Raw genomic sequence first — 20,745 nt, forward strand, 5'->3', positions numbered from 1 at the left:
TATCACCCTCGATCGTTAACTAGTCTCAAAGAATCTATTTAGTGAACTTTTTGTTGAAAACGGTTCTGTAGTTTCTGAGATTAACGCGGTCAAATATACATTCAGCTTTGTAGTATTGGTATAGATAACTCGTGTCCTATTTATATAGTGACTAGGAGCTTGTAAAAAAACAATATTTGTGCAAATTCGATGGTTGCTTCGTCCCCGAGACACTGCAACGACGGTTTTTTTTTATCGATTTTGCAACGTCTCGTCTCGGTTTGTGGAAAACTGCTTTACGATTTCGACGCGGTAACGCCACGTTTCGTCACGACACTCGTTTTTTCTTATCATTATTTATTTCCGATTTGAATAGTCGGAACAAGTTTATTATATTGTGTTAACGCAATGTGCAAATATTATTAAAATCAAACCGAAATTGGGCAACGCGGTTTTGTAATCGCCGCTGCTGCGCGTATCACCTACAACATAATAATATTTTATACTTTTTAATGTAATATTGTCGAATATTATTTATCAGCATCACCCAACCAATTAATTTTCACATAATATTACAATCTTCAGTTTTAAGTCAATTTAACATTCTTGCGGTTTGAGATACTGATTTCGACAATGTAATTTCGTAAATCGATTACATACTTTTAGTATTTTGTCTCATTAGTGGCCAAATCTGTGTGATTAAATCATCTACAAATTAATAATATTTTATCTTACTCGAATGATTTATTCATTTATTTATCGAGAGTGCGGTCTGGAAGCCCAATGGTTACATTACAAGAGACATTTAAGAACACGAATAATTAGCATGCAATAAAAGATATAATAATTAATAAGAAAATGGTCATCACTATAAGACATTGTTATCGGAATTATGATAATAAATATAGGAGGGACGATATTATAAAACGATCAATGATCCCTAATAATGATATAGGTACTTTAACCACAAACAGTATCTATATAATTTAACAATATTCTCCTTAACAGTATTATTAGCCGTGGACGAGGAAAATTCCTCCACTATAATAATTGTTTGTTTTTTTTCCCGGTATAGGTGTGTTATAACATTGATTAAGTAAACAGTTTACTTAACCAATGGCTATAATAAAACATATAAATACCAGTGCGGTAGTACGTATGTTGCGTATTAATTCTGGTAATTATTGTACGTTTTTTGATGAGGTGTATCAGCGCACTTGTCAACCTTAGAGCGTGGTAACTGTGTAACAAGAAACGAACTAACCATTTTTAAATGTTGTACCTACGGCGTACTTACATCCCGAAACTCTCGCTGTGTACACTGTTGTGGGTATATATTCACGGAATCAAACAGCGTACTATAATATTATTGTCCTATTAATGAGTCGACTCTGAATAAGAAAGTTTAACAATTTAATGGATAAATTAATGTAAACCAGAATGACGAGAAAACTTGTAAATCTCTGTAACGCATAGCCATTATAGGTACATCTTTGGTATTTAACATAGTGTATTACGTAATATATGTGTATAGAAAAACTAACGCTCGCGATGATAATAATTATTTATATTTGACATATTATTATAATATGTAATAGGTTTGAAAAGAAATGTCGAATATGAAAGTATTGTTTTATTATATTGTGTATACATGAAATTCGGGTCTGTAGAGTTTTCTGTATGTCTATTTTCGGTATCAATGAATTAATTTTAAGTAGTGTATTGCGCATCAACAATTACGCGGTTCGTGGTTAATTTCGTTTACTTTCACTCTACCCATAAGAATCTTCTACAAAAATTAAAGAATAATCAATCCGTAGGTTTATAATTGGGTCAGAATTTGTTTCTCCTGTGCATGACGAATTTAATTGAACGCGACGTGTATTGTATTATAATAATATATAGACTGTTTGCTGTAGAGACCATTTATCATTATGGAGGAAACGATGGAGAAATTTTATTCGTTAAATACCAGAAAATAATCGTTCCAGAAAAGTACTTTTGGCTTTCATCAATAAAAATCATAATATTTACAGATATAATTTTGGCTGCTGAAAGTCCAGCGAGATTGGCGCGCATTGATTTTAATAAAATACAGTTAACATTCCTCCAGCAATAAACGCGTGATGAGAAAATGAAAAAAATTCTAACTAACGTTATTTTATAAATATAAAATGCAAAAAACTATCGTAAATTATCTAGCAACGTATAGGTAGAAATATCGTAACTGTCGCAATTTTCGACGAAGTAAAAAATGTTAATCAATTGCCCAGCATAATAATCAAATAATTTAGACAAAATAATAATAATAAACGTTTAAGATATCTAATATAAGCGTCCATATTGTATTATTGTCGGATATTATAAATTGAACAACGGTCTATAGCCGCTGATGGCCCGAGAAAATATTTAATTGATCTACATCATATCGATAACATCTAGGGCAATAAAAATCGATACTTTGTTAAAAATAAAGCCTGGCATCTGCCCATTTATCGTCCGATCCATATCGACGTCCGGACGATGTCTGTAATCCAAAACCATTGTCGAAAATAATGTCGTCCGAAATTATCTCGGAAATTATATTTACTAAGACCTCTCAGCCGCCTCCGATTGGACTTAACTAGTAGACACGCGTACACGTATTACATGAATGAAAAACACCTGTATATTTTCATAGCCATAGTATAAAAAAGAATATTGTTGTTTATAATGACGCGCAAGTAGTATCTGTTCATCAGTTATAAATATACCTTATAATAATATATACCATCAAATACGTGTACGATTAGCATATTATTACAATAATGTGACTACCAGAACCATAAAATTACTTAATATTTGTTAAAAATGACATAGTTCAGCTACGCGTATAGCTAATTCTATGTTATGTCATCACGCGATAAATATAATTTAATATAGATAATATAGGTAAGTACCTACTGTATAATTAACCTATGTCTGTATGTAATTAGAAAACCAAAACATAAAACGTAAATTCCGCACGTGTAGGTTGACACTTAGAGTTTGTCAATACATAATAATAATAATAATAATAATACACTGTACCTACTTAATCGACATTGTAATAATAATTACCATAATATTAATATCCTAAACGATTTATTATGTATTTATAAATATTGCATTAGGAATGCGGTTTCGGGTTCTTGGGCGTATCGGAAATTTAATGTTAATTTTATTTAGGTCAAGTAAGACGGTGGAATATGATTCGGATACATATCGAATGCATATATTTATCTGCCGTGGAACGACAAATTTTTCGTACGCCGATTAAAAAGTGAAATCCGTGAGTTGTTCAGAACCAGCCAAGTTTGGGTTTTACAATGTTTAACACAACAGTTGTTATAGTTCGGTGGTGTTTGCCGCGGGAAAACAATAGGTTTCGGCGACGACGAGGGAAATCATCAAAATGTTAACCGAGTGTACGCGAGAGCGAAATCATCTTTCCTGGAAAACTGAAATCCGAAATTTTTCGTGGACACCACACCATTCCACAGTGAGGAACTGAACGGTTTTTCTAAAACGTTCGGTTTCGGATTTTTTTAATGACATACGCCTCTCGTTTCGCACGGCTTACTGCAGGTGATTATTCCGTAGACATTTATCGTGTTCGTGCAACAGCGGTAGCCGCGGGCCAACACCCTTGCACTGAAAAAAATATTATGCCCATATGGTCGTTGCTATAATATTATGTAGATTACATAATTTATAATAATATATAATAATATTACTATTGTACCGTTTGAACGGACATTTCGGACTGTCAGTTCTGCGTGTAGTGTGCGTAGGAAGTTGTAGTATATGCATTAGTAGAGAGCCTCTATAGTCCATATAGTATATTATGCATATTTGATTCTACAACGAAAGTCCGTTTTTTCCTCTCGGAATTTCGAATGACTCATAATACGCGCTTGTGTATTTTAATAGAATATTATATATACTCGTGAATATGTCGCGCTTATGCATTATAAATTATAATACTCATAATACTTGCGCGCAATTATTGTCGTAAAGTTCACTATTGTGGTAACGATTTTTCATTTGCTGGATTCGTACATATAGTGCATTATTATATAGGTATAAGTGTGTAACGACGTATTGACGAATAAATTACAATTTGTTGGCAAAATACTGTTTCTCAAAAAAATTATAATTCTATTTAACCATAGATATTTGTTGGCGCGACTAATTATTGTGCACCTGCAGCACCGATGCCGCGGTAAGGTCGTTCTGGTGTCGTTAGAAAGTGTTAACCTTGATCTCTCTCTCTCTCTCTCTCTCTCTCTCTCTCTCGCCACGTTCCGTTCGCCACCGCCACACAAGACACTGCGAAATCGCCCACCACCCATCGGGTAAACTGGCATGTTATATTATTATTATATTTACTATTCCGCCGTATACGAATCCTTTCCATTTTTTTTTTGCCACTTTTTGTGATTTCAACGCGACATGCACTAAATCAAACGGTCCGCGGTCAGTGGTCCCTCCCCCTTAGACTAACGATGCATATGTTATGATGTCCACCCTCTTTACATCGACCGTGTAATCCGAAATAGTTGCGTCTTAAATTGACTGCCGCAGTAAATTGTGTCTCAAAAGACCCATGTATTTTCTTCCATTGAAAAAAAAAATTATGTTTCTTCTTGTTTGTCACCCAAAAGCCAAAACTTAGTTCATCATGATGTGTGGCGCCGATGGTAGAATCTGCTATTGTGGGTACATATACATGCGTTCCGATGATTGTTGGTTTATCATAACTGCCGAAGCTTACCCATATATTTTATAATTATTGTACAGAACAAACTTATGTTATTAGCCTTAAAACCATTTTTTTACCGCGGTTACAGTAAGTCGACTTTCCTACTTTCATTACTTTGCAGAGGTATAGAGACACCGCACAAGCGCATGCTGTCGCACAACGATAATATTCAATTATTGTCAACTTAAAGCCCGTGAACACTAGTTAATAGCATCCGATTTAAACCGATAATCACAGCAGGTATCAATAGTGTATATGGGTACATTATCTAATATTCTGCGCTATAGTTAAAATAATACACGAGAACTTCATATTTTATAGACCGATTGACTTGAATAAGTACGGTACTGAAATTATGTATTAGCACATTTGTGTATACACAGTCATAAAAAAATATCTGTTTGCATTAACCGCGTGTAATGGGTGCAATATTTCATACGCCGCACGCGTCCTTGGACACACTCCGTTTGATCGATCAAGGGCTTTTCCTTATGTACTTTCGACCGTCTGGAACCGCACGACTCGTCTTCGCCATTGTCCTTTTGGCGTCCTTGTATAGGATACAAGTCTCCCGATGATGTCATCATAATAATAATATGATCGTACGTAGACCGCGGATACGAATATATACAATTCATCGTTAACCCTCGTATCGGCAGGTATCATTATAGTTTATAATAATATGTGTAGTGGGAACCTTCTGCTGGCAATAATATTTGTATTACCTCGCAGGATGGTTCTGCCGGCTGCGTCGTTTCTGCTGCAGGACGTAATTTTAGCGATTACAATATTTTTTGTACGGAATTTTCTGCGGTCGTTCCGTTTCCGAATGATTTAAGTTCAAATTTTAAATAAAAACCGGTACCCCGTCCGTCCGGTTTTCTTCTTGCAGCTCGATTGCGGATAATCAAAATAATAACCGAACGTGAAACGATTCCGTTTCGCGTAAAACAAACTTAAAGAGACGCAACACTCGCATAATATGATACCTCCGTTTTATTATAAACGTAGTACACAATTCACAATAGTCCATTTTACTATTATATTTTTAAAATTAAAAGTTATTATTATTTATTGACTTATTACAAACATTAAAGGTAAGATTATTATCAATAGCATTTTATAGGCTTTTATTGATATTTAAATTATTAAAGCTTAATCTTGTCTCAAATTGTATTTTTGGTCAATACACTCACATTTTAAAAATATAGTAAATTCTGTGAAGTATGAGTATGAAATTTGCACTGTAGTGCGTTTGTAAGACGGAGACAACATGTGCGGGTGTGGCGTCGGTGTGCCGTCCTCTTGGTACATCGCTTAAAATATTTATTACGTACTATATTGTGTGTTTACTATAGGCGTATATATAGTGATTTAAATTAGTCGTTACGTGTGTACTAAGTACGCAATGGATATTTAGAGTACCTACCTATCTATATTTTATCGTCCCCCACTACAACGATGTGTCATTTGTTGCTGTATGATCTCCTCCGTTTTGCTCTCTCTTCTTCTACTGTACACATTTTTTTTATACGCCTGCGATATCGTTTAACGAGGTTTAAATATTTGCTTCCCGGAGAGAAATTGGACCGTCATAAAAATAGCCCATCTCGTTGTATTTCCGGGTTTAAAAAAAAAACATTTAATATATACCTATATACTATATATAGGTAGTCATCTGTAGCGGCAAGTACTACGAGAATCTATACTGACCTAAATTATATTTTTAGTTTTCACTTTTTCCTCTTCGAAAACGAATATATTTTATTGAGTTGGCTATCCAAACATGTTCCGCTGTTATTGTGCGTAGAAAAAACAGCCGCCGAGTCGATTAGCCTTGCCGGATGGGTAGTATAAGTACGCGATTACATATATGTACTTAATCTACACTGCAGTGCAGGATTGTTTCGTATAGGCTCCGATTATGCGGTTTGCGTTCAGACTTTCTAAATAAAACCTTATTGATTTTTCCGCACGAACGCTCTCCAGCAGCTCGGGGTACCTACGCTGCAGAACTAATAATAGATAACCACATAATCAGAAAAAAATTAATTTACATTCGTACAAATGTCATTTGCAGGATATGGGCTGAAATAACTCTAGTTACATTTTTCGTAATGCGCACATGTTTCGTGTATATTATGGAATGTTATGTCATAATTTATTTGATGTTCCTCTGGTCCCCACACCTTCCCCAGTACTACTTGGATACTATGTTCATAGGCGCAATTTGGGGGGGGGGGTGCTTGGGGGTGCTTAGTGCTCACAATTTTGAAATTAGCACCCCCTATATTTTTCGTATTTATTTTCATTTTAATAGTCATTATGCAGGCATCTACAACCATTAGATAATATGAAAATAAATAAAGGGGCTTCAGCACCCACACCTTTTTTATTGAAATTGCGCCCCTGAGTCTATGTTAAGTATTTTTCGCTATTTTTTTTTATTTTAATCATAATAACGGTGTGCTTAAACAAATGGATACATAAAGTTTTACTTGAGAACAATCAACATTTCATAGCATAATTGTATACAACTTAGTAAATATTTTTCTGACCTAGATCTTAATATCCAAATATTTTTATTTTTTAAATACGTTGCTTTTATTCCTATATGCTTGCAACTTTCATAAACATAATATTATAATGGTTAGGTATGTATTATTGTAATACGTCATGTGCCGAAACTCTATAGTCACGAATCACGAAAAGTGAAAACCAGTCGTAGATAACACGTGATTTCTTGGTATTGCACAGTTTATTACGAATACAAATTTAGGCCCTGTCGAAGAGCACATTTCCCGCACATTTCGCCATATTATCTCAGAAACGATTCTCCGGCTGACCTCCAAGTTCCCCCGTACTACTACAGTTCGTCGATTTCTGGGGCCGATCGTCGTATATACCTACATACTACCTGCGGATTGTGCAACGCAAAAAGTATATCATGCTATTATTATGTACGTTTACAATACAATATTTGAATATTGTACTTTAATATCAGCCGCCCCGGCCGATGGTTTACTCGAGCAACGACGTGGACGAACAGTTACGTTGCTCTTCGGACCGAAGCGAGTTGGATTTCCGACGCCGATGCAGTGTTGGCAAATTTGTGTACGTCCGGCCGAGTTCGTAAACTGTTTTTTTACGCGTTTACTTAAAAAAAAAAGGGCCGTTACGTGTGTTATTATTGTTTAACGGTATAACGGAATTAAAACGACGATCCACTACACGATCGTCGTGCCTGCGTATCGTCGTTATAATAATAATATATATCGCGGTTTATTGCGGCGTGGACTAAAATTATTCCATTGTATTTTATTATGATATATAATAACGTGTCGGACGAATAATTTTGAGATACAAATAACAATCCGTAGTATCGATTTGAAGATCGCTTTTTTTCGGATTTCATAATGGCTTCTTTATAATATATTACCGCTACACGAAATCCAGAGACTCGGACGTTGCTGAAGTTTGGATTACCATTATACTGTTGTGCTATATTACTGCTTCAGCTACTCCAGTCAATTGATCAGTATTATAAAATATACCGAATGCACCGTTTATGTGAATCAGTGTCCTTTCATATGGCATATATTGTTGAAAAAAATCCCCGATTTTAAAATTTTTCTCGATATTGTTCGTATTTTTGGTGTTGACATTAAATATTATGACGAGACGACCATTGTCTCCACGTAAGTGGTATACAGTACCAATGCGTGTAAAATGTATTTTAAAGATTTTACAAAAAACGTACACACCATTTTCTTGGTTTATAATCGTTTAAAATAAGCTAATTCGACTTATTCTCCGAGAAAACATATAAATGCGCCCAAAATAAGAAACGAAAGACGACCAAATAGTATTATATGGGCCTGTCATCAACAATTAACGCGGTTGAATAAAATTATTTCGTACTTGATAATAACGTAAGTACATAGATTTATGTTTTTGATCATTTTGCCGACGGCGCAGTGACTATAAATTAAGCGACCTGCCACCTGGGCCATTGTAGTTAAATATAATGTTACTTAATAATACTCTATTTAAATTTTTCCAATTTTAAAGACAACGTATAACCGTATACCTAAGTAACCCGTAACATGCATAATACATATGCAACCCATCCGACTTGGGAAAGAGCAGAGATTTAATAACATATTATGAACTGTAAAATATTATGGAAGCATATTAAAAAAGTGGTCTTTGGCGTATTATAGTATATTAAAACGAAACTAAAAAAATGTACAGGAAATTAATGAGAATTGTATAAAAATAAAAACTGGATAGATGAATTAGTCAGTTCCTCTTGTTGTAGTTGTTCGCCAAACAAATAGTCCAATTCTTAATTTTCTTAATCTTTTTATTTCCTTTTCAACTTAGTAAATTATGTTTATCTGCCGATATATTACCCGTGTGAAACTCAATGAAAAAAACTCGCATTTCAACCAAGTGGTTAACCTGATTATCGTGCTCGGGACAGTCGTAAAATAGTAAAGTGAAAACACTACGTTAAACAAAAAAATACCATTCGACAACAAACGATGGTATGCAACCTGACTTGCATTTTGCCTATATTTATGTTCCATATTTGGTTTCGGCGTATAGACTGTATTGTACCGTCTCGTGAGTTACAAAATAAAGACTTGCGTTGTGCATGCCAACAAACATACTATGAATATAAATATAAATATTTTACAAACGTGTACGCAACCTGACTTGTAAGTTGTAACAATTATTTTTCCGGATGTAAAAAAACATAACATTTTAAACAAATTTATTTAAATTCCGCGATTGTTTTTGCGAACAATTTTTGCATTGTGGTATTTTTTTTAACTAACTGACTCGCGAATAACATATTTTGCCATATTATTCCTCACAAAAAATCGTATCTAACGTGTGAGTCACGTAAAAGAATCATTCATACATTGGAGTATATGTATATTTAAATATGTTATGTATGATGTATTATCTACTTCGTGGATTGATGTTATTTCACTTTTATGACTCCGTCACGATAGTTTTTTCGTCCAACTATTACTGATGCACAATGGAAAAACAAACACTGCTCCAGCAGTGATCAAACAAATTATAATTAATGACTGGACACGCTACATATTATTATAATACCACTCGATAGTAATGATCGCTACGATGTTAAATATCCTATTGAGTTATGAATCATTTCTGTTAGAGTTATTTAGAATTTCCGTGACCATTATTGTTATCTCTCAAATCCGTGTCTCTTTACTCTTGCCATACTCTTCTCTTCAAGTAGGTTCATTATTGTGTGATACTTTCCCTTCTTTTGTACGCGCTTTCTTTATTTTTAAAAACGGTTTAATCTCTATATAGTTAAACACCACCATATTGTATTTATAAATTACGTATATCGGTATTTTGATAATTTTTTATTATTAATGGCAGACAAGACGTGTAGTATAATAACGATTTGTATTTACGTTTGACGCAGTATCACTTATCAGCACTATAATGTATATACTTCCACGGTGATCAACAATTAGCAACATTTTATTTTTTTAATGTAAATACAAATCTTAAAAAATGGTTTCCATATATTATTCTGATTGTTGTTTACGTAAACGTTGTACATGATAATATATTTGTGATTTGTGCTGCAACTACGTGAGGTATTTTTAAGTCATTACTAGCATCCCTTATTGAAATTAATATTAATAACTTGAATGAATGTTAAATATTTAGCAATTATTTGTTTAGTTAAACATTAATTTATAGTTCAAACGGTGTTTGCTTTACTTAAAAGTTACGCCAACCTTTAATGTACCAATACATGTAATTTACACAGTTTTGATTTGTGTATACATATTACATATTAATTAATATTACATACATTTGTATTATAGTTTGTGTTATTCGTAGAAACCTTCCCAAAATATTTTGTATGTTAGTTTATTCAATTAATTATGATAATACACATTAAACGAAAATGACTTATTCTAAGAACTCGTAAATAAATGTAACAATTTTAATGTACAGTTTAATTATGCTTTGAAATATTTAATGACGCAAGACATTCTGACTCACAATCCATACATACATTTTTTAATTAAATTTCAAAGTAACGTAATTTGCTTTGAACCGTTTACGATTGTAGTGCATATTATTATTATTGTATCAGTATAATATTATAATATAATATTTAAATGATGTATCCGATGGTATTTATGCCGTTATTATTTATCACCATAGTTGTTGGACTCTTAAAATATATATTGTAATATTTCAATTGATAACATGTGGTGGACGCCTTGCACCCCGCACCCGCATGTGTCGTCTTCTGGTCATCATTTTACTGAAACGCATAACGTACCAAAATGTACGTTCAGCAGTTCTAATTTTGCGTTGTAATTAGTTTAATTAGAGTGAACTGATCTGTTTTAAAACTTAAAAACACGGATATCGATACATACCATGGTTGCTTGTATTGGATGACAGCGTTGAACGGCGCCGATGTATTCAGCAAATCTGACAAAGTCACGTCGTACTATAGCGCCCTCTACAGCCACCATAGTAACATCAGTTGTCCGTTAAAAGTGCGAAATCGTATTTTTATGATTATTTAAATTATAAAAATGCCTAATAATGCCCTACTCCACTATAGTTGGGTACGTGGCAGCTCCTCTTCTGCTTAGCGTTTATTTATCAGTTAGGTATCACATTTTCGTCGTGACCTTACATTATAAGCTATACATTATATTGTCATGTATTATAAAACGAGCGATCATACTACGAAAACGTCGTTTAACTTCGATTACAACCACACACGTCATAATAATATATTATAATAGAATTATTGCGCGACTTTGGTCGGCGTACCGTTCGATGATAATGTTATTGCTCCGTGCAGCAAAACCTCGTCGTTTACATTTTCCAGGCCAAAGGCGGACGAACGAAAACGCTTTATCATTCGGACCGGCGGCGCGGCGTCTGTCCAGTACCGCAAAATGTATAGTTTAATAGTTTAATGTACGAGCTAAAACAATACATTATTATGATACGTGACGTACCTATATTTAATGCACACGTCGTCATCATTATCATATTCGCCCACTGATTTGCACGTTTTTGCCCTACGCCTCTCTCTCTGAACGATTCCTTGGTTGTTTTTTTTATTGTCTACAATACGTTTGGCCGCCGCGATGTAATTTACACCGACGAAGCCATACTCGATGCGTAGAAGTGAAAATCCGGATCGATCATTTTATTTAACTCTCCCTCCGCCCGCCGTCGCCTTTCGTTCACGTCTATCCCCGCTCCAATCACCGCATTTACATGCGGTTTTAATAAAATATCGTTTGAGTGAATTATTGTGGCACACGTTCGTAATGCTGAAATTCTAAACGGGCGGTGCGTCGTACTAAATATTATTCATTTAATAATTATATTATGTACGTAAAACACCGCTGCGCGCTGCAGGTCAAAGACGACGAATATCTGTGCGCGCGTGTGTGTGTGTGTGTGTAACGAGTTTACGTAATTTCGTGTAGAATAATTAAAACGGACGCCGACCTCGCTCTACGAGAGATGCGACAAAAATGACATTCGATTCGATTTTGCAGGCGTGTGGCGCTTATCTACCACGGTACATCATCGAGTATAATATATAGGCAGCTAAAACCGGGTTCACAGCTTCATCGCCTCTGTTGGCGTCGCGGCGTGTGCCTTCTACCGCCGTACCCTCTGATTTCTACGATAAAGCCTCCAGAGTTCGGCAAAGTTGAAATTTTGCAAAACAAGCGCACACGACGTGGCTGCAGTGCACCCGGCGCAAAGTCCGTCTTTTCCGCGTCTCTCAACGAGTGTCCGGGCAGCGGTGCAGTCAGCTGCATAACTATTTCTGATTTTACGATGCCGGTGCGTTTAATCTGTGAACATTGTGTACTGTCGCGAGAGACGGTATTCATCGCGGAACTATCTCGTAATCGTCGACGCGATAGCTGCGAGTGTGAATAATAAGGCTAACATAACCATTTTGTCGTCCGTTTTTTCTTTTTAGTCATCAATTTTCAATTCACCGTACTTCTACGACATAACCCCCCCCCTCCCCTCCCCGCGCATACATGGTATAGCCGCGAATTGCGATCAGAACTAGTAACGATTCTGCTGCAAATGCTAGTTTTTATATTATAATCTCTGGCGTCGCTGTCAACGTGGGCGGGGGTGGCGACAGCGGCGGCATTATGGCCGCCGATCAAGGTCGGATTTTTACCTCCAAACGACACTGAGCCCGTTCAATAATGTATGAATATCGTTTATGATACAATATTATGTTGAATTAGGTTTATTTTTCCCCTTTCAACAATTTGTGTGTAGTTAAATATTATCCGCCGATCTATGTAGTTAATGCTGTAATCGTCATTAATCACCGAACGTGTTTTCTCGCCAAAGTCATCGTTAAAATTCTTAATTAATAAAGTAATAATAATAGTACATTTGAGATTTTGTTTTCAAACAAGATTTACTAATAATTAATACTATATTGAACGCAGTTAGATAACATCCGGGTCTTTTTCCAATCATTGTTTATTATAACCATAGTAAAAAATAAACTGAATACAATCAGAAATCTATTGAGTTATCATCTTGTTCGGTTAATTAAGTTCCATAATCAAAAAATCATTATTGTGACTTAATGTAGTTGTTGCAAATGGTTCCGATTCCGTCTTTTTTATCCTCTCAATAAGTCCAACTCTAGTTGTATTGATTGATTTTACGCTAGTGTTAAAAAGTATGTTACATTTTCAAGCACACCAATACTATCGATTCCTCGTATAGCAATGTATAAAAATGATGTACTGTATTTGAATGAATTCATTCTACTATTTGAAGTTTAAACACTACCCGTTTATAAATAATATACCAATTTAAAATTTGTCCTTTATTTTTTAAATGCCATTTGTTATACTTTAGTATCAACTTGTAAGTGGCTGCAGTACAATTCTTACCTGCCCAATTTATTATAACTACTTATTTATATTTTATTTATAGATTTTTCATTTTTAAGGCATAGGTTTAAACTTTTATTATCATTATGTTTTTTTAAAAATAAATTACATAATATCATATAAGTAATGTTTAGGACCCAATATATTGTAAGTTATAACCTAATAATTATTATCATTGTAACGTACTAATGTCATTATATCTTGTTTGGGGTCATTAGAATAAACTATTTAGCTTTATCTCACAAGATCAATGCCTACGCTTATTCTATTAGGTAACAACAAATTTAAATAATTATGATCAACATTGAATGGGTCACGATTTTCTAAAGTATCGAGTACAAAGGTGTTGCATACATAAATAGATTTCATATTGACTGTTGTAGCACCAATACTCTATAATACCTATTACATATAAATTTAAGTAATAATGAAAATGAATACAGTTCATCAAACCTAATTATTAATTAAAACCATATTTGTTTTAAAAAATGCGGTCCCACACTCATTCGTCGTCTTTCTCTCTGTTGCTAATCTATAATATAAAATAGAATGCATTCGTGTATGTCTTTTACCGTTTGTTTCATTCTGAGATTTGTATCCGTCAAATAACAGCTTCAGATAACAGTTGTGAGAACATCTTTTTATGATTAAAAAAAAATTAATTATATTATATTCTTCAACTGTCGGCGGTAGTATTTTGGCTAGGTTTGACCGTTTACGGTCGGTCGGACGGCTGGAAAATAAAATAAGCATTTCAACGTTTTAATACATCTAAAAAATAATCAGAACAGACGTATAATATTATTGCACAATATTAGAATGGTCTACGAAAAACGTTCTTAGATTCGTATTATCTGGACAAGTTGAAAACGGCACACAATCAATTTGTGTTGGACGATTACACCAGTCGGTTTTATATAAATATATCAATAATTGTGTTGCGCCATTTTAAATCCGAGATAATCATCATAGTAGGATATTATCGCTCACCAATATGTATTTGTGTACGGGATTTTTCATTGCGACACCTGTTTACCGTTACCAGAATCTAAGACAATTAATAACAGTAATAATATTTAGGATAAAAATATAGAATAATTGTAGAACGTTCGATTTCGTCCGTTATTACGTTATCGCCGAGATATCCAACGGAAACTCGTTTATTTCGCACGCATTGTACGTGTACTCTCCGACAGCGTCTCGTCTGTGAGAAACACTTTGTGTGGTCCGACGAGTGCCGAGAACTTTTAATAGATCCATTTTTTTGGGCGATTTTTTTTGGTCTGATGAGTAATGAGTAATAAATTACGCTATTATTATGTTTTTAATCTCGTGCACGCGCGTTACTGCCCTTTCTACCGCCATAAGTACGTACAAAATGCGTGTTGGTGTGTTACTAATTACTAATTAACAATGTTCTATTGTCACGCCATAGCCTTGGCTGAGTTTTTACGGAAAACCGACCAATTGCGTTCATAGTAATTTCCGCGAAAGCGTCTTCCAAAAACAAAACAAAAAACGAGTGCACAATAATATATTATACTCATTATTGTCGATTGAATATTGTGTTAAAATCAAAAGACGTAATAAAAACCGTGTTCGTGGTATTTGATTTCTTCGCGCTCTATGCCGCCTTCGAATTTTGACAAAACACTAATTTCATACTCGGTGGAGAACGGTAGAGATGCTTAAAAATATCTTGGAATTCAATGATTTGTAGCTATTCGAGACCAACGGCCTGCAAATAGTTATATTTTATATTAATTGTTTATAAAATTAACGATGGTTGAAACTTCTATTTTCGAAATCTATATTTTCTCTCGTATATTGTTAAAATCGACAATCTTACAATCGATATCAAAAAAAAAAAAAAAAAAATAGTGATAGTATTTGAATTTCGTTTAAGTTTGCTTTACATATTTTCTCAAACTAATTTTGCTGCGCTCTGTCGTCGTGGACACTTTCGAATAATAAAACACGCCATGACACAATTTGCCCAGCAATATTAGCGACCGACCACAAAGACACCAACGTACAATGTGAGGGTGATTAACCAACATACACGCCGTCAGTTTTCCTCGTCATGTCAACGGAATGAATTTATTTAAATTATGATTTTCGGGAATGTCAAGTATACTTAAAAACAGTGATTCATGCGAGTGACTTCAAATAATTTTATCTGAAACTCAAACACCACCCTCGCCCAAATTCAAAGACCTAGCCTTACGTCTATGTTTATGCAGTTATTTGTACATAGCTATGTAATAAAATTACATCAAATGTCACTATATGAGATTCCATCAGTCCAACAACCGATTGCTTGAATCCTACCATTATTGTTAAAACATTGCGAGAAACCAAAAACCTAATTCGATCGTTTATTGCATTGTTAAATGACATCTGAACAGTTTATTTTTAATAATACATTAGTATATTAACAGTTAACTTAATTGTATAATATTTTTTTGACAAGCGTGCTACGTCTGCATGAAATTGTATTGTTCATCATTGTTTGTTTACATACTGTATTATATTTTTATTTTTGTTATAGTATTATACCCATAAGTATTATGTACAACTACAACAATAATAATAATAATAATAGTAATAAAAGTAACGATAACAACGGATACTTGATTGTTGTATTATCTAATTGCGGATTGTGATATGGTATCAGCTGATATATTATTACCGTAGGCCACGCCATATTGGAATCAAATACACGCTTGTTTGTTGGTAGCATACCCGAGTAAGTGAACAGTTGTAGCTATATTGAAGCTATACTCAGGGATGGGCAAAATAAATCACTCCCTGTAATCAAATACGTAATATAATGAATTTGAGAGAAAAAATTATCATTTTATTTATGATAAATGCATTGGGTATACAAAGTAAAACATCATAATTATTCTGATTAAATATTATAATTGAAAACTGTAGAATAAGTGGCATCCAGTACTTAAAAACTTGTAGTTTTAAAAATAAAAAATTATATTGATCGCAAATTTCAAAAACATTATTCTCATTTAAAAATATAGCCATCACCACAGAAATAATGCAATCAAGAGACCAGATAGCCACTAGGTTATACTGTAGCCGCTGGCTGGTTCTGTTTAGCACTTGGTAGATAATACTTTTCATATTATGTTAAGATAATCGTGACTACCGTACTAATGTCGTTGCTGGGCCAAAATTTAGACGTGGACATTTCATTACCATTTGTTGTTTATACTTTAAAAACGTATGTATAAAATACAAATAAAAATTTTTTTTACATCAGTTCTATATTTAATTGAAATACTGCCCGGCTATACTATTACTATAGTCTATGTATAAGATTTCTTTAAAAGTAAAGAGTTCAATCCTAATTCCCAAATCCCTCTTGTATGTGTTTAAGGCTCGTATTATTTTTCAATGAGAACCACATTTTACTGTTAATACTACAACGGTACATACTACATAGTCCATCATAATACGTCAAAAATATATCGAGGAAAACAAGGTGAAAGCAGTTCCCCTCATATCCAGTGGATAAGAAAGTTCTTACCATATCTTTAAGGTTGAGGGGGTCATAATGATTTGAATTCATTATTAATTAATATCAATTTATAGAAAATTTGTTATCTGTGAAAACTCTGTGTTAAATTAATACTTTACAAAAATATAATATATGGAATCACTCTGTATAGTATTTATGTAGACATTCATAATATATATTAAAATGCGTTATATATTATACAGATAAGATTTTTACATGAAGTGAGACAGAGCTGATGACGCTTTTCCGTCTACTGAGTTCTGAGGTTATGGTGTTATGAATACGGTTCTTTTTTTATTATTATTATTTGATTCAGTCGAAATCGTGACTACTACAAAAACCGCTTTGCCAGTCAAAACTTGGTCATAAGTCATAAACTCATAACCAACGTGACTCGTGTCCTCGTTCGATCGAAATATATAAAATACAGCTACCTAGACGAAAATTGTTTTTGTCAACAGTGGCTTGGCCGTCTCGAATAGTTTCAATATCATGTGTGTATTGGCTGCGTTATAAAGTTAATGTAACATTTATTTCGTTTTTGCCCTTATAATCTAATGGTATATTAGTATTAAACATTAAAATTATTATTCGATATAATTAATTTATCTCATATAATTACTAGTATAAATCGAAATGATTTCTGTCAACGTTTTTGTTCTAAATAGAAATTACCAGTTTCTCTAGAACCTGTAGCCGGGCCGTTACGCGCCATTGTAATATTATTCTGCATAATTTTGATTTTGACTTTAGTCGTACCATCATCATAAAATATTTTTAGCAAACAGACGCAAAAATCGTTTAGACGCAAACTCGACGTGATGTGGTTTACGTTTTTGTCGTCTGTGGACCGCACACACTTGATAAAAAGTTACCTACGCATGCCATCATGCCTTTGGACGGTGGCGCATGCGGTACCTACTACCTACTGATAAATCACGGTCTCTCTGCTCCCGGATATCATATAATCATACATAACTACCGACGCTCTCCCGTTCGTGAACCCTAGAAGAAAATAATATGTCGTAATTAAATTGATAACAATAATAGAAATAGGAATAAAAAAAGCCGTCTCTGTGCGCTCGCGGGATGTCCTAATAAATACGTTTCTCGGGTTCAGTGTTTCCGCTCAACGGCAATGACACTGTTTATTATTATGTTTATTATTATTATTATTATTATTATTTTAACTCGTGCGTTTGATCCCGTCCCGCGACAACAAAACGACTCATTCAATACTATCGTGTATAATATTTTTATTCGTAGCCACCACGACACAGTCTGTGACAAACAAAAAAAACCGTTCATTGATGAGATCTACTCCTACAACACTGGTCGTCATCGTCATCGTGTACGACTCGTGAAATCGTCGCGTCCGGCCTCGGCAATAATAATTAGTCGATTTCAGTGAAAGTGTGTGGGCGAAGAGAAACAAAACGGTCGGTCCACTGCGCTCGCATGTGCTCACTCTTCTGTGCCCACCCTCCTATGTGTGCTTTTTGTTTTATTTAGCCGGAATTCAAGTTCGCGCGCGTGGCTGCCGCCGTATTATCCGGTGCTCAAGTGCATACCTCAAAATTATGATGCCTGGTCGCATAGACAATCTCCATTAATGAGCTAAAAATAATATAAAGGCCCAATAAATAAATTATAACAGTCAGTGTTCTATGCAACTAATCGTTTAATTCTCAGCGTACCTAAATTGCATTTTTTAATTCGAAAACAGACGAGCTGCCAGCGCGTATGGCTAATATTTTAGAAAACCGCCGTTAACGTCTAACCCGACTGCGCTCTAGATATATTCAGATGATATGGTGTGCCGTGTATGGTTTGTTTATGATATTCATATAATATTATAATTAACGTTTTAAAATTTATCGCATTTTCGTGACGTTTCGTTTAAAAATCACCATTTCAATAATTTTTAAAGACGTCAAAACGCGTGCGCTTTCATATATTATCGTTGGTATTATTACTATTATTATTATTGGTATATCACGATTGAAACATAGCCACTCTAAACACATTTTATAATTTATCAGTGTAATACTAAGAATATAGAGCTGGAAAGTGTTGTTGCGCGTTAATGCGTTTTGTCCGTGTAATTTAATATTATATTATATGATGATAAGTACTGTACGCGATAATACGCGTGTCTCTGTAATAAATAATAATAATCCATTCGTCCCAAACTCTCAAGTCCCAACCGTGTGTTAAAATTGATATTGCTAAAAAAAATTGTATTTCTCTCAACATTTTTATTATATGTATTATTATGATATTACAACGCCGTCCACCACAGATCGATTCCCACGAGTAAACCAGTGGTGTTCAACGTGGCTTATATTATATTTATTATATAGGTGTTATATTATAAATATAAATTGAAAATCCTCCAGAAATGTATTAATAACTTTTCCCCGTAAAAGTGGTTAACCTTCGTCACGATAATCGGTGTGACTTGTGACGCAAGCATTATTAAGGAAGTGATGTGTATATTATGTGTATTTCAATGTTGTTATTAAAATATTGTTATAGTAATAATAATAATTAATAATTAATCGATTCCTACCTTAAGGGCCATCGTGGTGTCTCTCGCCTATATTATTTACAGTCGGGCAAGTTTAATACCATAATCTTTCGAATAAAAACAGCTGTTGCGATAAAATTGTAGGTATCTCCTACGATCCAACTATGTATACATTACTACATTCTGCAACCGTTACGAGTTTAAAAAACCATTCTCAATGATCGAGAGAAAAAAAAATCGTCACCGATAATCGCCAAACACACCATAACGTCGCCGCACACACCTCGCGCTGTTGTATTACAATCGTCCCGGTTTACAGTTATAAATTATAATAATATATTATGTTACACCATCTCCCGCTGACGGTAAAATATAATAATAATAATAATATGATGTATATACCTAACATTTATTTTAGCCCATTTGCCGTCATTTAGATGTGATATCGATCGACACGCGTACGGCCGGATTTCGAGCCACAATACTGTTTTTACCACGTTTAACATTGATCCGGACATGTCTCGTAATTTTTATATTGTTTTTTCGTGTTGTGTGCGTGGAAACGCGCAGGACACATTCCTGAGCACATAACAATATTACTGCAACAGTGACATTGTTATGTCTGTCGCAAAATATGTACATAATAACATTTAACATGGAACTATGCGCACGTGTAGAGTGAGCCTAAGCATAGATAACTGATAAATTATGATGATAGTATAATATTATTATACGATAACAGGATAAATGATTGAAGAACTGCAGTGTGTTTGCACCGCGTCGTCGTGCAACCAGTAGTACCTGTTCGTGGCGTTCACACCCATATGTGCACAACCCATAAATAAAAAAATTAAATAATATTTGTAAGCTTTTAAGCGATTCGCCGTTTTCATTATTTTCGTTATTAATTGTATTGTAAAACGTG

At 34.2% G+C, this 20,745-nt stretch overlaps 1 protein-coding gene across 4 annotated transcripts in view; it reads left to right on the top strand.

The window, feature by feature from the left end:
• The window catches only part of LOC111036895 (cGMP-dependent protein kinase, isozyme 2 forms cD4/T1/T3A/T3B), a 123,416-nt gene that overhangs the window by 86,031 nt on the left and 16,640 nt on the right, over positions 1-20,745 (top strand). The gene's annotated exons all lie outside the window — the stretch shown is intronic.

Source organism: Myzus persicae, unplaced genomic scaffold (genome assembly GCF_001856785.1).
Source record: "Myzus persicae strain clone G006 unplaced genomic scaffold, MPER_G0061.0, whole genome shotgun sequence".
In the NCBI taxonomy this organism is placed as follows: domain Eukaryota; kingdom Metazoa; phylum Arthropoda; class Insecta; order Hemiptera; family Aphididae; genus Myzus; species Myzus persicae.